Here is a 21,499-nt window from a genome sequence, read left to right on the forward strand (position 1 = left end):
ACTTGTGTGCAAGGTTCAGGAGGTGCAGCTACCATCAGCTGCTTTACCCAGATTATGGAACAAACTGTTCACAGTGATACCTCCAGAAGCACACTGAGTCATAGTTTATACAGATAGCAGCAGCGATGGCAGAGAGCAACCTGCTCTGGTCCAGATGATGCGGATGTCTGACCTGGCTGAGGCTAAGCAATCATGGGCATGTAGCAGGGGTGACTGAAGAACAGAAGTATGACATGTAAGCTACATAAACCATGCACATAAGAGCTACCCAAGTCACAAGTGTGATCATGGCAACTTATCTCTCATTTCCTCCAATTCCCAGGGGGCGGGGGGGGGGGGGGAATCAATTTTAAATCATTGTGTAATGGAGACCTCACAGCAGCAATCAAAGGACAACTGCAGAGCAACCAGAAAAGCAACAGAAATGCAGAGACCTAGCTACATGGGGACTGTAAGGAAGCTGTATTATTTCAAAGGCCCTCTGTGGCTGCTGTATGCCTGCACGGTGACATGCCACATACTATAACCGTGGAATCCTGTCCCAGCCTGGTGAGCATCACTCAGACTTTTCTACTGCCCAGCTCACAGCATAGGCTTTTCCCTCTATGCTCTGTGAAACTGGACATCTGCCTTGGCAAAATAGGTGGCATGAGATAGAAAGGAAAAGAAAAACAAGGACAAAGGCAAGGGAGCGGCCATGCCATAACTGCTACTTATTATATTAAGCAATTGTATCATTGTTACTTTGTCCTTCCTCTGCCCTGTTTGTTGTTCTCCACCTGTTGTTTCTCATTTTGTGTTCAGATTACAAGCACCTAGCACAATCCAGTCCCCATCTAGGGTATGGGCACAATACAAGTAGTTATGAATACAGGTATTGGGGTCCCAATATATAACCCTCAGATCTTTCTGGAACACTCTTAGGAGAATTACTCAGAAAATTATTATTATTTTTTTTAAAAAAGAGTTCTACATTTTAGTGGCTGGATTGTGTCTTTCAGGCCCAGACAAGCTACCCAGCCACTTGGGTAGCCATCTGTCTTAGAGAGAAAGGATTTCTCTTTCCCTGAGAGTCAGTTCCACTCTGTGGGCAGAGGATGGGTGGGGTCAGGTCCTACTTTTCTCCATCCCTTCCTTAGGGCACTGTGAGCCCCCAAAGGGGAAATGGGATGCAGTATCACATGAGCAGAGTGACTGCAATTCTCTCCAGTCATTAGGTGGGTGATGCAATGGTGAGGGATAAGCCTACTCAAAAACTGTATATCAAAACTTCATTCCCAACTAAACAAGTCCATGTGAGAAGTGCCTGATTTCCACACAAAAAAAATATTTTTTGGTAGAAAACCAAAATATTTCTACTTTGGGAATGCTGACACAGTGCCTCATGGGAGATGTAGTTTGAGTGCCTTATGACCCCATTCTCCTCTATGGGCTGGTCTCCCTGGCCAAAGTACATGTCCCATGATGCACCATACCCAGGGATTCCCATGATATAACTGCCTTCCCTCACTACGATGAGAGTCCATGGTGCCTCAAGGGAGTTGTAGTCTGACCATGTAGCCTGGCTTATAGAGAACAATGGGCGCATGAGGCACCAGAGCAGTATATACAAATTGAAATATTTCAGTTTTCAGAAAAAAAACCCCAGTATTCAATTCTCAGTGAGAAATCGAACTTCTCTTCAGACTATTTGAAAGAAAACCTTTTTTGCGTTGAAATTTTTTGCAGAACTCTTGTGACACTATACCTTGGGGGGAGCATCCTGTAACCCCCATATTCCTCTTTTATATACAATTGTGATATTACATATAAAGCAGGCCAAGCGAATTATCAGGGGAAAGGGTATGATCTGCTGAAAGTCATTTTTCTATCTAAATATGTATATCAAATCATATGAAGTTATGGGAATGTGTAGTACAGTTGTCACTAAAATATGCTGTGGGTTTGGGAAATGCCCAGATAGTGGCTCTCCAAAGAGAATGACAAAGGAGGTAACCAACACTGGGGTGGGTGCTGAACAGACATCACCAGCCATTGTCGAGGAGAGTTACAATTCAAAGACCCACACACAGGAGACACACGAGGGTATTGCTTCACCTTGCTCACAGGTACATTAACTACAAGCCCACACATAAAGCTATACTCTCATATGTTTACAGAGCAATTGCATGACTGAGTGGATATTTCTAATAGAATATAAACTCTTCCATAGGTGCTGACTTTTATTTTTTCCCCAGATGTGCTCCACCCTTGCCCGCTCCCACTCTGACCCTTCCCTCCCTTGCTCCGCACCCTCACCTCTCTTCACCCCTGCTCCAACCCCTCCTCTAAGGCCCTGCACACCCACCACTTGCTGCTCTATGCCCTTCTTCCAGCCCCTCCCCCAGCCGCCAAACACCTGATCAGCGGCCCCGAAGAGCTGTGGCTCGTGGGTGATGAGCACCCATTTTTTTCCATGGGGGATTGAGCCCCAGAGCAGCAACTGAGTTGGCGCCTGTGAACTCTCCCCAAAGATAAATCGCAGAATTTCATTTTTTAAACCATAGTCAATGGGTAATTTTTTTTACTGTGAATAGTAGCAGAAGTGAAAAATCTTATGGTAAACAATGGGGAGTGGATGTTTGTCTTCTCGCTTTCAGCTTCTGAGTTCATCTATTTTTCCAGTGAATTTGTTAGATTCACTGATTGTTTCTAAGCAGCAAGCCTTTAATTCAGAAAATGTTATGGGCCAGATCTCAGTTGGCGTAGATAGTCAGTAGAGCTATGCTGATGTACAACAGCTAAGTACATGGCCCATGAGGTTTGTTTTCATTGCTGTGGTCCAGTGAACTGCTGAATAAAGCTGCCAAATAGACTGCTCTGAAGGCCTCAACATTTAGCTGCAGAGCAGACACTGTATAGCACAAGTAATTAGAGAGACAAGGTGGGTGAGATAATATCTTTTCTACAGAGGTTGGTTTAATAAAATATATTTCCTCACTCACCTTGCCTAATATCCTGGGACCGACATGGCTGCAAGAACACTGCATAGCACAGGTAAATATCTGGGTAAACTTCCAACATTCATCTCCTTTGGGCCATAGTAGAACTCCCTCTTCCTCCTATAATGCACAATGGATCCAAATGTCTTCCCCTCCATGGCTGCCATTCTCCTTTCTCTAGGGCCTAAGGCACAATCTAAGGGGAGGAGGGGGCCATTCATGGGCCCTCCCCACTTGGGAAAAGGCTGAAATCCACCTCCCATGAGGTCCTCATGCAGAACTCATTTCCTCCTGCCCTGTCAAACCTGCCATGAGCCTTGGCACAGAATAAATGGGGGGGGGGGGGGCGGAGGGGAAATCAACTGTTCTGTTGAAGTAATGAACCATGTGAAGATGGGCATGGTTTTGAATTGGCATGAAGTGTGCTGAGTGCAGTGGTGTTAGAGATACATACTTGTCCCTACACTGGAGGCCCTGTATTACACACCAACCATAGTGATCTCGCTTTCTTTTCCTTGATAGAAATTACAGTTGTAGCTATTGAGCAGTGAGATATCTCTGGCAAGTATAGACTACGTTTTTTGAAACTACATCAGTGTTGGTTTGAAGATACCAAACACTGATTCACCTAAGACAAAGCAGCCTAACAACAAAATATCTGTTGTTTACTCCAGGTTTCAGCAAGATAATGAAGAGCTTTGGCAGGGAGAAAGTAAATTATGCATCTCTGAATGCCTCAGCATCTGCAGTTGAGACACACTGTGTCCATGTGTCCAAAGATCGAACTGCTGAGAGTTTGGGAAAGAGCCTCATAGCAGGACCTACAAAATTCAGAATGCAAAAGCAATTTAGATCCCTCAGAACAACTCGGGCCTCCGTCAGACAAACAGCGCAGGTTATTTGGGGATTGGTCCTGCTTTGAGCAGGGGGTTGGACTAGATGACCGCATGAGGTCCCTTCCAATCCTGATATTATATGATTCTATGACTCTATGAAAACCATTTTGATTACAGCCTTGTAAACATAAAATTGTGCCTGTTTAAGTTAAGTTGACAGCAATAGAGGAGGAAATAATGTAGAAAACACTGCTTATATTTGAGGGTGGATTTAGATCAATAATTTGTGCTTAGAGTGGCCAGATGTCCAGTTTGCCAGAATTTTCTCTGCCTACTTGATCATCCTGCTTTTGAGTGGAAAATTCTGGAATCACAACAAGTTCTATACCCGCTGTCCCTCCCTCTGCTCCTTCCCCCAGGCCATTTCCACAGAATAGGACAGTCACAATTCCAGAGGCCATCAGCCGAAAGCACGTCTTGTAAAAGACACACACCATGCCAGATATATAACAGACTGAAGGGAGAAAGAGAACAACAAGGAGCTCAAGACAAAAGTCTCATTCCAGCAAAGCACTTGGTCAAATGCAGAACATGTAGCACAAAAGTTGTGCTACTGACTTCAGTGGGGCTAGTCACATGCTTAACATTTTGCATGTGCTGGTCAGGGCCACAGTGAGAATCAGAAAAGGGAAAGCCAGGAAGGACATCCCAGTAGGTGGGCAGATGGGAGTGGCGGAGCAAGAAGTCAAGTCTGAACAGGGGAGAGACAGACAGCAAGAGAAAGACCCGAGAACACGACCTAGTAAATATCGTAAAATAGAGTCACCGTCTTAGAGAGCCCAGAAGTCACCTACCACAGGACAGGCCCAACAAAGAAAGTAACAGAACGCCACTAGCCGTCACCTTCAGCCCCCAACTAAAACCTCTCCAGCGCATCATCAAGGATCTACAACCTATCCTGAAGGACGACCCCTCACCCTCACAGATCTTGAGAGACAGGTCAGTCCTCGCTTACAGACAGCCCCCCAACCAGAAGCAAATACTCACCAGCAACCACACACCACACAACAAAAACATTAACCCAGGAACCAATCCCTGCAACAAAGCCTGTTGCCAACTCTGTCCACATATCTATTCAAGGGACACCATCATAGGACCTAATCACATCAGCCACACTATCAGTGTGTTCACCTGCACATCTACCAATGTGATATATGCCATCATGTGCCAGCAATGCACCTCTGCCATGTACAGGGGCCAAACCAGACAGACTCTACGCAAAAGAATAAATGGATACAAATGAGACGTCAAGAATTATAACATTCAAAAACCAGTTGGAGAACACTTCAACCTCCCTGGACACCCAATTACAGACCTAAAAGTTGCAATTCTTCAACAAAAAAAACTTCAAAAACAGACTCAAACGAGAAACAGCAGAACTGGAATTAACCTGCAAACTGGACACCATTAAATTTGGCTTGAATAAAGACTGGGAGTGGATGAGTCATTACACTAACGAAAAACTATTTCCCCATGCTAATTTCCCCCCTACTTCACACCTTCTTGACAACTCTTTGAAATGGGCCATCCTGATTTCACTACAAACGTTTTTTTCCCCCCCGCCTGCTGATAATAGCCCACCTTAATCGATTGGTCTCTTTAAGAGTTGGTATGGCAACCCCCATTTTTTCATGTTCTCTGTATACATAAATATATCTTTCTACTGCATTTTCCACCGGATGCATCTGATGAAGTGGGCTTTAACCCACGAAAGCTTATGCTCTAATACATTTGTTAGTCTCTAAAGTGCCATAAGCATTCCTCATTCTTTCAATTTGGTTTATGTTCATATTTGCATATGCAGGTAAGTTAACTGATGTCTCAATTGTGTAATAGCATGCCTGTTGAGCTGGTCTGTGGAGAATGGACCCTGTGCACCCAGATCAGAGGCAGCAGCAGATAACTTCTAATATGTACTCCAACTATAAGTGGTAGTCAGGGTGCTTGCCTGGGTTAAACTTAATTAACTGGCTGTGTCTGTATTTGTATTGTGTTGGCACCTATGAGTCCCAGTCATGGACTAGGACCCATTGTACCAGGTGCTGTGTTGTCACATAAATGCTACTTGAGAGTGTGCACATGCACAGAGCATGCTCAGTCATCTTTGTTCATGGATTTCAGCCTCTAATTATTAAAACAAGACCCTAGAATGCCAACTAGTCACTAACCAACATGTTTTTTATAGCGGCTTTTGTATGTTCGTTTCAAACATTAAACTATTGCTCCATACATTTGAGTTTAGAACACGCAAAAAGGATTGTTTTAGGCAAAAAAATAAGAACATTGTGTAAAACATTCCAGTTGATTTAGGGGGGGAAAAAGTACATAATGTATGTCTGGGGAAAGAATCAAAGCAACGAAAAGCTATCTGAGTATTTCAGCAGTGTCTGATTTGTATTAGACACCAAGCTTCATAAATTTAAATGAAAAAAAAAAAAGACTTTAGAGCCCAAATATATGATTTTATTATTGCATAAGTAATAGGACTTGAGTTTATGAGCAGCAATAGGATTTATAGTCCTAGGTGGCCTGCAATATATTCTCTATACAAATAGAGTCCAGTATTAGCCACCGTGAATAGCAAAACTAAAAATTTATCTCAAATGCCAGTGTTTTCACTTTTAGTGCCAAAGCAGAAACATAAAAAAATTAAATGCATAGAATTTAAAAACAGATCTTGACTACATCAAAACAACATATTTTATGATACTATAAAGGCTTTCAGACTTCATTCATATTTTACAGTAGGAACACCCAACATTGGTAGACTATGAAATAGAAACTAATCCTATTAGTGGTGTGATTAAAAAAAAAAGCTACATTTCAATTTTAATATAGGCACCCTCCTCCCAAAATGTAATGTGAAGGGGAATAAATCCACAGGGGAAAAAACCACAAACCTGTGGTGGGGGTCACAGGAACAGGTGAAACTCCTATGTCAGAAGCTCCACACCATCACTTTCCTCCTTTGATAACTACTGATGCCCACTCCTTAGTGTCACATTGTTACAGTACATACTGGAGCTCGTACAAATAGCTATTTTTCCAGCAAAATTTTCACCAACATTGGAAAAACAGAAATATTTGGGCTGAAAATGGGAGTTTGAGTGCCTCGTGGGAGTTGTAGTTCGCTTATTGTGTCCCCATTCTCACCTATGGGCCAGCATCCCCACCTGAAATATATCTCCCATAATACTTCATGGTCTCCCCTCTTGGTGAGGGGAAGCTGTGTATCATGGAGTCCCTGGTCATAGTGCATTATGGGAAATGTACTCAGAAAAATCCCTGTGGGATATTATGCCCCTCCAGTCAGTAACATGAACCTCAACAACTAATGGAACAAATCACAATGCATATATGTGTTTTTACTATGGCATCAACATAGCTATATAAAAATTGATCAGATATTACATTTACTACATTTCTCATCTGTCTCTCCCAGATAGTCCCCCAAGGAGCAATGACCCATACCAGCACACATATTGGTTGTGGCCCTATGTGCAGAGTGGACAAGGTCCAAACAAAAGCTGCCTTGGGAACCTTGAACTTGCTCCTTTTTTGCACTGCTTTTGGTGATCATACTAAATAAGACTTCATATATGTCCCTCTTGGGAAGGCCATGAGCACTTCCTACTCAACAAGTGAAAGTGAGCAAGCCAATTAAGACTCCACATCACTCATTACAGGAGCGAAGGGTAGAATCTTTGGCCTAAGTCTTTGTTGTAATACTTTTGTTGAGGGGGTTGATTACAGTTTGAATTCTTTCTTATCAAAATGTGTTGTATGAGACAAAAAGAAAAAATGGTCCCAGAATTTTCCCTAGGGCAACAAGATCCCAGCACTTAATCGAATGGCTTAATCAACGTCTCTGCTGATGTATACTTGGTACAATCCCATTTACTTTCCTAATTTTCTCCTTAACTAAGTATAGCTGTTTTAGAGTTCTCTTTCCAAGTTTCTGTGAACACTAATACTAATGGAGAACACCGGCAGCTTTTAAAATATTAAACAGTGGGATGGGCCACCCATCCATTAGACTAGCCATGAATGGAAGTGACAATCAAGCCTAAAAAGCAATTTAAATAAAGAGACAAGGTGGGCGAGGTAATCTCTTTTATTGGACCAGCTTCTGTTGGTGAGAGAGACAAGCTTTCAGACTACACAGAAGAGCTCCATGTAGCTCAAAAGCTTCTCTCTTTCACCAATAGATTGGTTCAAAGAAAGAGATTACCTCACCCACCTTGTCTCTCTATTATCTTGGGACAAACAAGGCTACAACAACACTGCATATATATTACACAAAAAATACAGTTAATCCTTGAACATCCAGCAGACCAACAACAGAGTTAATGGAGTTATAACAGCACCACTGCTACAAAAAACACCGATAGGTGAAATAAAGTGGGCAGAAACTCTTCTGACCAGTGTTTAATTTAACCTGGTTGGGAATTTCCCTTTGGAATGATTTTCTGAAAGAAAATGCCCTTTTTGCAAAAATTGATTCCCCTCCCCCACCAAATAAATAAATATTTTTTCATCAGTAAAAAAAATCAAAATGGTGACTTCTTGGTCACCTGTCTAGAAGGCAGATGTCAAGTTGGAAAATTCCATTTCAGTTCTCCCACAATGGAGTTTTTTCTGGAAATCTCTTCCAGTGAAAAAATTTGCATTTGACTTTTTGTCTTAATCTGGGACCAAAAAAGAGACTTTTTCCCCCACAGGAAGGGATTTTCTTTTTCTCGCTAGCTCTGCTTCTAATGCAGGACTGTGAAGTCAATAGCAGGTGAGGGTGCTCAGTATCTCATAGAATCAGGCCCCAAGTTACAGAGAAGAATTGCTACTTTAATTGGGGGCAAACAAGGACACAATGCACCATCTGTATGCTTCATATTCTTCCTTTCCTATTCCGTATGCAGCAGTCTAAATGCATCCATTTTCAACAGCCTTGTGCAGTGCTTGCTTCATCCCACTCTTATGCTTTCTGTGTTTATATCCACGCACATCAAATACAAATGTGATTTCCAACAAAGATTTAAATGGTTTTGTTCTTTGCCCTGTTTTTTTTTTTATTTACTTACTAGTAATTTGTCAGACAAATTATATTCAACAAGGACAGTGTGGAGCTGCAGTAATCTAAGTGTAATCTTTTTAGAAGCAAAACAAGCTTGAACACAGTTATCGGATTTAGTAAATCTTTTTACTTGGCAAAAATTGGAGGGCTTTTCCTGCCATCCATATCCATTTTTCCCCATAACAATTTTTTAAAACTTTTCAATTTCAGCTTGATTTTACCTTCTATTACCACCCTGATTTTTCTCTAACCCTCTCCGATATAGTCCTCTCCTCTCACCCCTGATAAAGAGTAAAATTTCCCACCATGCACAGGCACTACTTAAATCCAACACAAGTTCTACGTTTACTACATATGAAGAGCCAAATTCTGGCCTTAGATACTTTACACATGTAATCCAACAGACCCTGGTTGTCGGCAGGCGGGATCAAACATGAAGCTTAACATATAAGCCTCTACCAAGTGAGCTAAAAGCCACTTGGCTCTTAGCCAAGGCTGTAGCAGACTCAATCTCTAGGTGGTCAAGGTGCCACTACAAGGGAACATGGTGCCACACCCACCAGGCATAGCTTAGATACATACCCAACTCCCTCCAACGTCATTGGACGTTGTAGACCTAGGTTCAAGAGTAGAATTTAGCCTGCCAAGCTGTATAACTGGTTCAGACATTTCATGGAAATTAGGCAATTACAGGGAGAGCCATAATTAAACCCATTAAAACAAAGTCTTCATAAAAATTCTCTTTTAACTAGTTTCTAGATGTAGAGGTCAAGGGTTCTGTTGACTAATATACACTGGCTAGTATATATATGTATTATGCTGATGCTGCTATCCACAATATATATTCCAAGCATTTAAGTATACTTAAGCATTAATATAGCAGTTATATAACCCAAATTGGCCTAAACCTTTTATTATAATCCTGTTCACTTATGCCAAGTATTGTATAATGCCTTGTATTAGCTGAAGTAAGATTTTGGCTTAAGTAGATAGGAAAACAGTCAGTATCATCACATATAATTGTTTCCTGATAGCAACAGAAAGGGAGTTACCCTCACAAACCTGTTTATCATAGTACAGACATAGGAGGTGTCTTCACACCACTTTGTATCTGGAACTCATGCACCCAGAACAAAGATAAGGATGTATCATGGTCTGAAATATGGGGATTCACAGCAAAAGACAAGGGATACACCATGGTACCAGAAACAAAAAGGGTAAACAGAAGATTAATTGGATCCAGTTTCATGTAACATATATAGTACCTTTTACTGGTAAACAAGTCGGATATAAAAGGATGGCTTTAGGGCTATAACTTTGGGGAGCACACCTTCTGCATAAGGTAGATGCAACATCGCTGCCCGGGACTGCTCTTTTGAGACTGGTATTGTAGGTAGCCTGTTTTTCCTTTAGATATTAATAAGTTTGACTGACATTGGTTATCTGGTCTCTTGAGAGTATTTCATAACAAACCAAAATATAGTCAAGCACTTGACTGTACAATTTATCAACAGTTGAATCCCTGCTGATGATGACTCAACCAGCAGCATCACATTACAGAAATGTATGACAAAAAGGCTATTTGGAATCCTTACAAGAAGTCCGTCAGGCATGTGTTGTCTCATAGACTCATAGATATTGAGGTCTGTAATGACAGCCGTTAGTGATGAAGAAGCACCATATATCTTTGCTGTTCATTTAAGAATGGGATTCTTTTTTAACATAGTGGGGGTGTAACAATTCTTAGCTTTCTTTCAAAGAAGTTAGTTTTACCAGCTCACATATTTATCAACCCTTATTTTCACCCCAGAAACATGGTATCAAAATGAGATTGTTTAAACACTCATGAATTGGAACATCCCGTTTAAGAAGCAGAGAAAAAATTAAAAGTCATATGGCCAGAGGAGAATCAGATCTACAATTTTGTTAAAAGTTGCAATTCTAGTCAATATTTTTAGAAGCAATACGATGAGTGGGAAAAGGCTGTGCACAACTATTTACTTGGAAGCACTATTCATAGGGCAACAGTACTAGAAATGAATAGGTCATGTCTTAGGTCCGTTTGTGATTGCGACAAAAGCCTGTTAAAACTCACAGCACCCAGCAACTCTGATTAAGCTACCTAAATGTAAAACCAAGTGGGTGTTTTAGTTAAATGTTTCTAGCAAGAATCAGATGATTAAATTAAACAGACTAAGATGACTACATACTAGAGAGTGGGTAGTGATCAGCCTGAACCAAAACATTCCGGAATGTTCAAGATCCAGGCTTGATCAGAATTTTGTGACTCATCATTTCTAACGGTAGGTGTGCTTTGAGATCCCAGGATCCACAGTGCTATACGAGCCTGATCCAATGTCAGTGGAAGGAGTCCAGAGGATTTCATTGGGTTCTAGATCACATGTCATTAGTAATAATAGACGCAGAGGGCATCATACCACAGATCAGTCCCTACAAGTACAACATATTGTTTTAACGGCTGTGAAATCAAGCCGATTTCCAACTTCTCTAGAATCAAACGGCACAGAAGGATTCTTAGGAGCATCCTCATTAAGGCATCTTTGCAGGGAGATGAAGAATTTGTTTTGTTCTTGATGCAAAGATAAACATCCAAGTGTTTGGCACATGAGTAACTTTCCTCATGTGCCTAAGTGCTTGCAGGATCCAAACCTATATTTCTTTGAAGCCTAGTACAAAAACATCACACACACACACCCCCACCCCACACTTTTTGTTAATGTTTACCGCTGAACTTAAAGAAACACAAATCCTGTATCCCTCTACACGAAGCTTTGTAGTCAATGGGCTTAAGCCTCACCTGACAAACTCACATTAACAATGTTTGCGGAGGGGAGGGGGAGAAGGAGGGGCTATGTGTGCCTGTGCAATGCAAACATGAAAAGTTTAGGAAAAGGAGTTCAGTCAGGAAAAACAAGCATTTACTTTACTCTTAATTTTAAAGAACAAGCTACTTGTAAGTTACTGTAGATATACAACACATGCATTATTTAACATTAGTTTGGTCATTTCTATTTGCTTTGCATTGTCTTGAATATGACGAAGACAATGCATTGTGGTGCAACTGTGCTTATTTACTTCGGTTATGATAAATAATGTTCCCCTTTGTCCGGGAACATTATAAGACACACTCAAAACCTGGGTTTATGGGCAGTCCTTAAATACACATTTAAACAGTCTTTCTGGAACGAATTATTCACAAGTCTAATTAAAAAGCCTTCCAGAGAATATCTAAAGTCTTACTAGCAAAACTGTGGCTCTTACCTGAATGACAAACACAAATCAGCACAATTTTCTGATCTCCATATTGTCTCCCAACCTGCAGAAGATGTGACATCATTTTGGTTGAGTGTTTAGCATCGTTATAAAAAATTAAAGCGCATTTGCAAATTCATTTTTAAAAACATAATGCTAATTTCATTAGAAGGCTGCTATGAAAAAAAGATTCTATTTGATCTCTGTTTGTAACCCTCTTTATAAACTTCTTAAAAGTTTAACTTTGAGACAAGGATGGTCCATTGGCTAAAGCACTGGACTAAGATTGAGTTCCTGGCTCTACCACAGATTTCACTTGTGACCTTGGCAAGTCACCTTCTCTCTCTGTGCCTCAGTTCCCCTGCAGTAAAATAGGGGTAATGATACTTCCTTTGTCCCATCTTCCGTCTGCCTTGTTCATACAGTGACTAGCACAATGAGGTCTCCGTCCATTCTAAGCTCTATTTGTAACAACAATAAAATATTAATCCAAATACCTTTCCCGACAATTAATTTCATCCTCTTACATGTGGCCAACATTTGATTTTGTTTTAGTGGCCAAAAATTTATAAGCCAACTTGGCTTTGTTTACATCTTGACTCCTGAGTCTCTGGTCCTTCCTATTTCAAGGAAGGTGCAGAGTTGTCAAAAGTCTCTTTTCTGAACAAATTAGCAGGAACAGCATACAAAGAGTTGCTACTATTTCACAACTGAATAGTGGATACTATATATATATATATATATATATATATATATATATATATATATATATATATATATATATATATAATGTCAGTGATAAGGTATCAGCGTAGATATTTAGAAGATGGAGAAAATTAATTTAATGTCTGCCAAAAAGTGTGACTAAAACATAGAACTCAATGAAGCAGCAGCAGCTAGTACCTGGTTGAGGATTTCCAAGCTACAGGCCTTCCAATCAGCAGGTGGAGCTACACCTGAGAGGAGAAAAAAGCTGTTTGAGTTCCCATCTTCCAGTAGGAAGGCAAGACTGTTCCTCTGCCACTTCCCCCTCTCCTCCAGGAAATACAGAGAGCCTGCGACCTCCAACTCTCCCTCACATCCAAGTGAAAAAGAGGACCCTGCCTCTGGCTTCCATCCCGCTGTGGGCACAGAAGGTCATTAGAAACACAAGAGGATGTTCCCTAGATTTCCAAGAGTTTGGCCTCCCAGTCTCTAACTCCAGTCTATAAACCACAGTGCCTCCCACGATTCCATCATAGATCATCCATGGTTATTTCATTAAAGTAATACAACCATTCAAACTCATGGCAAAAAACTATGCCCATATCTTCAGCTGGTGTTATCTGATGTTACATTGATGTACACCAGCAAGGATTTGGACCCATGCACTTAAATATATTTCATTCATTCCTTCTCTTATTTCAATACATTTGCCCTCCTCTGTAGCATTTATAACAAATCATACACCACTTGAATCTTTACTGATATGACCAGGTAAAATATTAAATGTGCTCAACTTTGTCTCCAGCCTTTAAGCCTCTTGTCTGTCACTTTACCCAAGGAGTAAAATATCAGCAGATTAAAGGCCACATCCTCAAATGTTGTAAATCAATGGCCTTCACTGTAGCTACATTAATTCACACCAGCTGGCCCTATTGTTTAAACACTGGTTTCAGCTGTGACGAACAAAAAACAAAACAAAACAAATAGTGAAGTATACTTAAGTAACTACACAGAGAAGAATTAGCTTCAGGAATTATGGGAGCAATCACAGCAAAATTTTAATGAAATATTGACATTATTTGCTGAAAAAAGTCACACATTTTAGTGTCTCTGACCTGTGACATGCAAACGTGACCACACAACACTACCAGGGTTGTGTGTGTTTACATTCCTTTTTTGAAATAACAATTGCCCTAAACACAGCACTGTTAATAATTTGACCTGTATTACAAATCTTCCAGCACAATTTTACACTGAACATTTCTATTTATAGTTCTGATTAGGGGGATTTTTTTAATTAAAAGGATTGCAGGTGTTTGTGTGGTAACTTAACTGCAGCATTACTTTACTGCTCTATGGAGGTTACAGAACATATGTTAATAATAGTAATGGCAGGCCAGGTATTTTATTAATCAGTGTGCTTAATAGGGGGAAAAGACTGCACTAAAACAATTTCCTGTTCTTATCATGCCATTCTTGGGGGAATAGTCTTTTCTCAGTACTCCTGCATTACTTCTATTAGCGAGAATGGGAATTGTGTATGATCACTGAGGGACCATGATACTGCTTTATTTTCAGTGAGGTGCATGATCACTACTTTCTTTCCTCATATAGGGCCCACTCCTGCAGACTCTGACTTACATGAATAGTCCCACTGATGACCAAGAGCTATTTACATGGAGCAATCCTGTATTCTGTAAGCCATAATAATAAGCACTATAAAGGCTGACTATTGTTAATAGTTTGCAAATTTAAGGGAAGGCCATTCACTCTCCATCTACACATTTCCCATCATAGCACTGTGGTCAACCCCTCGCCAGTAGCCATAATAATATTGGCATAGTATTTAGTTATTAAGACTAACACTCTGCAATTGCAAAAGTGTATTGAACTTTCAAACACTTTACAGATACTATCGAATTCAGCCTCACAACATCCCCATAGGGTAATTGTTATTAGCATCATTATACAAAACATAGAGTTTGACTTACCTAAGGTCACAGAGGGAGTATGTATCAGAGCCAAGATTAAAGTTTAGGACTACCTAGTACAGTGTAAGTATTCTGCTATCAGGACTTATCTAAGTCATAACTACCCTTCACACACTTGCCTCTCTTTAAATGGCTGAGTTAGATTCACCCTCAAAGCACAATGCTAGGTTAGCACTCCAGCAACCTATAGGATCATTCCCAAACTAGTATTTTCTGTTTCTATGCTGAAAATAAATATCTGTAGGTCTCCCCAACCCTGGAGTATTTTACTGCCCTATCTTTATAGAACCCAGCATTTGCGTGATTCAACTGGTTCTGTGCCTTCTGGGTGGAAGGTGCCTAGGACAAGCTCACCAGATGGTGTAAATCAGTGTGGTTCTATTGAAATCATCTTGGAAACTCATTTACACCTGTATAATGTGAGTAATGTATTTACCTTCTGATTGACTAGCCTTTTGCAGTGGCTTTGCACATGTGGAAAGGACTTCACAAGATGTAAAGTAGGGCAGAATGATAACCTCATGCTCCCTATAACACTAGCAGTGAAAACACTGTGGGCCTTTTTGAATGATCTAAAGAGAGCAGGTGCTTGCATATTTATTTCATCCTTACATTCTGATTTTCATTTGTATGGAGCTTACCAAACTCCAGCCACTGTTCCACAAAAAATAAGCGTTTACCTTAAAGTGTGAAATGAAAAAACTCAGCTGCATACTAGGGGTCCCAAGAAGGGAGATCATTCTTTCCCTAGGATTAATTTAGATAACAGTTTCCTATGCAATAACCTTGGGTAATGATTGCCTCAATAAATAGCATAGTTCATTAATATTTCATAGGGAATCTATCTTGGGAAAATGGATTGTGTTTAAAAAGATTTTCAGCCATTTTCCTTCCTGGAGATTGTTGACCTCAATGTTCTTCCGATCTATCCCACCCCCCAACAAAGAACAACTGTACACACACTAAGAAACAGCAGTTCTCACAAGTGTAATGTATACCATCACTCACTGCAGTAATTAACTAACACAGAGATTATGTTGCCTAGCATTTGAGTGTTGCTTAATAATTAAAGGTCTTTGGGGCCTAATGATTAAAATCCAGACATGTCTGCTGCTTATAAATTGCGCACTTTTTTAAATTTAATTCTCTCATGTTTCATTCTTCCTAATAGCCCATTCCCCTTTCTTTTTTAATTCCAAGATATAGTCACAATAAAGGTATTTGCATGAAATTTTGCTGAATGCACCATCTGAACAATAAGACATGCTTAGCCTTAAGGCTGGATATAAAATGTTGTACAGTGCTGTGTTTCAGAGGAGAGTTCCTTGTCCTCTTAACGTCGCACTGAATATAAATCGCTCAATCAGGGCTGCAAAAAATAGATTGGAATATAAAATATCTGAATATTTTAAATGACTTGTTACTAAGGGAGAGCCAGTTGGCTGAGGGAATTGGCAACAGAAAAGACCCTTTCACTTCTAGTTCACAATTGCAAATGAGGCCAAAACTGATCAAAAGTCATTGTTATCTGAACTCAACTACATGACACGATAGCCACACCTTTTCTTGCCAACGACCAACAAAAAACAACTGCAATAGCAGACAAACGGTGGAAATCAGTAACAAGCAAGGAATACAATGTCAGACTGCAGCAGTGACAACTGAGAAAGAGCTTAAGAGATCTGTAGATAGCCAAATCTGCCAGTATGTTGACTCCACTGCCGACCCCAACATTTCGAAAGTCAGGCCATTAAAAATCATTAGACTGGCTTTAAATTCATTAGCTGATTTGGTTTGCAATGATGTAAAGGACTATAAAAGTTGCAGAGCAATGGAGAATCAGGTCCATTGACCTCCGTGGAGTTACACCACTGTGGTATTAGAATCTGGCCCCTGGTATTTAAATGGAACCAGCATGATTCTGTAATATGATCATACAACTTTTTCCATTTCCATAGGAAAGAATAATCCATGTTCCAACACACATGAAGACTGCAGACTGGCCCTAGGAGGGATTCTTCGAGTGAGCTCTTGCTATCTAAGCTGCTTTTCTTGCTGTTTCCTTAGCAGGAGTTGGCTTCCCTGGTACTGCTGCTTCCTGAGAGGGTTCAGATTGCTGCTGCTAGGTCTCATGAGCCTTTTTCCTGCTGCTGAAGTTGCCCGCTGTTTCTGGCTGTCTTGGAAGTGAACGGATGGTGCTGAAAAGCCAGCAGCAAAGGGGAGAGAGGAGAACCCATCAGCAGCAATGGTGGCCTCTGCAGATCGAAGATGTTGCAGAATTTAAAATCTGTGTCAGGCTGTGGAAAAGAGAGACAGGTTATATCATTTCCCAAGGCCCTGTTTGCAGCTCAAATGAGCAGAATGATAAAGGATGATGGAAATACTACCAGCATGGAGCATGCCTATGGAGATGACAGCCACAATAGTAGTGGGGCTGCAAGCCAGCGATTATTTTGGCTGACTCCAGAGCTGCCTTTACAAAGAAAAAAATCTGCAAAAAGTGCCAAGGCACCTAACGCCCATTTAAAGTAATGGGGGGTAGGTACTTGTTTGCTTTTGAAAATCCAAACGGGCAACTTTAGGCACCCAAATATCATCGTAAATCTGGCCCTGAGGAGTTTAAAGTCCATTGACATTCAATGAGACATAGGTACCTAAGTGCCCAAGGGCTTGTCTATAGGATCATTTGGATTGCAGCAAGCTGCGTTGTGAATCTACCCTAGCCTGCCTGGGACTAACTCTCTGTTTGGACCCTGCTGATGCACATTGACAGTTTGTTAATGCACCTTGGGCCTAGTCCCGTTTCTAAACGGACTACTCAAAGCACACTAACAAACTGTTAATGCACATCAGCAGGGTCCACAGGAACAGTCAGTGCATGATAGATTCACACCCCAGCTTGCTATGACCTAAGTGTTTGTGTAGATGAGCCCTAAATTGCTTTTTGAAAATGGGACATAGGCACTTGTGAAAATATTACACCTTGTTTCCATCAAGTGATGAATCAAGTGAGTAGAATCACTAAATTCTCCTTTGCCTCGCACCCACGATAACGACTACTGAGCAATATTTTGTAAGTCTTACTTCACATCAAATAGACTTTTTAAAAGGTAGAACAGATAATCTGATCTGGGGGACTTTTTCTGAAGGATGGATAAAGTGGCAGTGACTCTTGTCACACTAGAAGAAGAGAATAAGTTGACTGGGAGCTGCCTCACCATTGATTTACACAACAAACAGGAAGAAAATTAGGATCTGCTTGACCTTTGCACACATTTTGTTGAGAGGAGTGACATGTTGTCTAAGTATTTTATTGATCTTTCTTGTCCTTCTTCCATGGTCTGTTCTTCACTGTCAGATAATATTTCATCCCTGAGAAGGAAGGATTTCCAACACTGCTGTCTTAGTCACAGAAGGCGGGGCGGGGGGAAGAATCAGAAGATTCTTGCCCTCACAGGAAGACCCAGAGAGGTAAGGGGAATTCAAAATGTGCTGTGGCCATTTTATGTAAGCTATCTAAGGTAGCATATGGGCCCCGTTGCCATAGCATTTGAGCCGCACACAATCTTTAATGTATGTTTTGTTACAATACCCCTTTGAGGTAGGACAATACTATTATTCTCGTTTTACAGAGGGAGAAATGAGGCACAGAGCGGCTAACTGACTTTCCAAGGTCACACAGGAAGTCTGTGGCAGAGCAGAAACTTGAACTCACATCCTAGGTCAGTGCTCTAACCACTGGACAATCCTCCCTTTTAAAGCTCCAAGTGAAAACAAAGAGGCTGCCCAGCCCCATGCAAAACATGCCCCATCAAGCACTAAGCTGGGGATCAGTTAACTCTGTGCCACCTCCATAAAAGTCCTGGCTCAGGGAATGAAACTGGGCTTGGATTGAGAGTAGGCTATAGGATGGAAGTGGCAGGATGGGTGTGGGAGGACATATGCCAGGGACAAACCTACATACTGACAATTCTCCTCTGCCGCAAGCCCTGCAGAATTACTAAAGATCTGCAGTGGAAACTGGCAAATATCATGGATCAATTCTTAAATGTGATTTCCTTTAAGGAAAATAACTACTGTGAAAAAGACTTGTACATATACAAAATAACTGGACTGGAGAAGACACTGAGAACAACAAAGGATCCCTATGTGACCAAAGAGGGAAATGTAGAGGCTTTCAAGTGTATTTTAGCCTCAGATATCGTAATGACGGTAGCTGGGTGAAGCCTCAGTGAAACTGGTGGGCATAACAGCCCCCTGCATTCAGGATAAACTTAAAAAAAACCCACCTAAGTTATTTTATAGAATATATAGCTGAAACAATAGAAGCCACCTCTCAAACAATGGGCCACATATAAGGCTAGTTAGAAATCTGAGGTTTGTGGAAGCTGGAGGTTTCGCTGGAGACTGACTGTAAATACAAGAGAGCTGGTTACTATTAGATGGAGGTTGTATGCATGTGTGTGTGAGAGAGAAGCAACAAAAATACCACAGAAGCATACAGAGAAGGACGTTCCAGAGAAGCACTTGTAGTGTGAAGCTGAGGAAAAGCAAAGCTTTTGAATGCTGGCTGGAATGAGGCTAGGAATTGTGAGCCAAGAAACTTTCCTGCTGTTGGATTCTTTCTGTGTTCCAGGAAGCAGGACTGCATGTATATTCCTTGTAAATAAACAGGATTGCATCAGGAAAATACCAGGCTACATCACCTCTTTCTCTCCCCAACAGAAACAACCCACAAAAACCTGAATATTGACTAACTGTTCTGGTCAAAAATGCAACGCTACCAGGGTAAAGTCATGTGATTATGTGAGAGTACCAGCTTCCATTAAACAGCAAACTAAATTTTAAGTCCTCATGAGCAGGAAAATCTGGAAAACATGAATTCCCAAGGCTAAAACTTCAGAGTTTTAAAAGAACCCAGAGTTTATTATTTAAAAACAAAATCTTGTAATTTGAAGGCAAATCACATGGGGTTTTGCGGCCCGCTTCATGATTTTTAGATGGTTGGGATTGGCAGCATTGAGATATGTACATAGCCACAAAGGTTCCCAGTGTTTTATCTACTTTTAGATATCTTTAACATCACATTAACACGGTGAGTTTCACAATGGCGGTGACTTTGGATGAAGTTAATTGTTCTTATTTAGATCCTATGGGGCATGTTTGTTCATCTATAAGCTCATTAGTGGTTTGCGGCCTCTGTGAGGCAGCAAGCTGCTGTAATACGTTTCCTCAATCTTTGCTCCATGAAGGATGAGCTTTGACGTGTAATAAGGGGATGGATTTGAACAAAGTGCTTCTGGAAAGGTTTTCTGAATGCAAATGTAAGAAAGGTCTCCATATGCATTGTACTGAGGGGTGCCTGAACCATTCAAAAGATTGCTTTATTATTGTGCAAAAAAACCTTTCCCATATTCACAGGTCTCCACTTTTGCAAGAGGGTATTTCAAATTTAAATATATGGGACTAAGTGTCTCAGAAAGCAAACGGAAAAAAAAATATTCATATAGGAGAAGAGGCTGAGCCATGCGCTTAGGGAAGCTCCCCGCTTAGCCAGACACGGAAAGTGGTTCCCAATAAGAGTTTATCAAAATGAAGTTATTATGCACCTGATACTGCAAGTTATTCAGTACCCTCAGTGCCCACAGAGTATTCTGGTTCTATGTGAGGAGAGAGGGCACGAATTCTGGGTGATTGAACGGGTAAAATCCATCCCTCTCCCCTCAACCAGGGACAGGACCTGTGGCTCATGTGCAGCCCCCAACAGCTGCAGCCATATTCATTCTGAGCCAGTTGCTTGGGGGGTGGAGGGGGAGGGGTGATCTAAATAAATGCAAATCTATTGCCCCTCCCTAGGTCTGCCACTTAGCCACCTCTGGCTTGGCCTTAAAGTGACCTTCTGCAACAACCACACTTAGCACAAAGGAGATGTGCAGGGACATCTATGCGGCTGCTCAGCTAATTAACCTCCACTGATGCAAACATGTCAGGCTTAAATGGTGCAGGGGACTTTACCTTGGCCCTTCGAAGAAGGGGTGAGTTTTACCCATTGGTAATAATGTTCACCCTGGGATCTACTTCGCCCTGGGATTGACAACTAACAACTCAAGCAATTGGATTAATATCTGTACTACTAGAAGAATTGAAGTAAAAAAGATATTAAACCCAAAGTCATGAAATGCTACCTCATCTTGTATCCCCTGAGCTAGTGAGAGATTCAATAACATTCCCATCACACCATAAAGTTCCTGGGCCTGATCTGATCCCAGAGGAAGCATATAGTGAAAATATAGATTTATGGGGTCCAGCTTTAAACTGACAATAGAAACAGGTATGACTTCTGGGAGGGAAAAGCAGTTATTTTTCTCTCTCTCTTTTAAGAAGACAGGAGTATCATAGAACTAACCTTTTACTCTGATCTATATTTCTGCCATGCATTATGCTAAGCACACCCTTGTTCACCTTAATGTATCATCATCAGAGACTACAATTTCTCGCCACTATGAAGTCGGGTTTACAGCAAATCATTCTGCAGTAGATTACCATTTTGGTGTAGTACACTGAGATGAAAAATATACAGAA

The 21,499-nt window shown here is 40.9% G+C and overlaps 1 long non-coding RNA gene across 1 annotated transcript in view; it reads right to left on the reverse strand.

Annotated features, from left to right (window-relative positions):
- Positions 1 to 21,499, reverse strand: part of LOC122465933 — a 240,986-nt gene that overhangs the window by 64,962 nt on the left and 154,525 nt on the right. Inside the window, exons 3-4 of the long non-coding RNA XR_006291082.1 lie at positions 13,125 to 13,177; positions 12,231 to 12,285 (exon numbers count right to left, since the gene is read on the reverse strand). This is a non-coding gene — a long non-coding RNA (uncharacterized LOC122465933). The remainder of the gene's footprint in view (positions 1 to 12,230; positions 12,286 to 13,124; positions 13,178 to 21,499) is intronic.

The sequence above is a fragment of the Chelonia mydas genome, chromosome 5, assembly GCF_015237465.2.
Source record: "Chelonia mydas isolate rCheMyd1 chromosome 5, rCheMyd1.pri.v2, whole genome shotgun sequence".
In the NCBI taxonomy this organism is placed as follows: Eukaryota; Metazoa; Chordata; order Testudines; family Cheloniidae; genus Chelonia; species Chelonia mydas.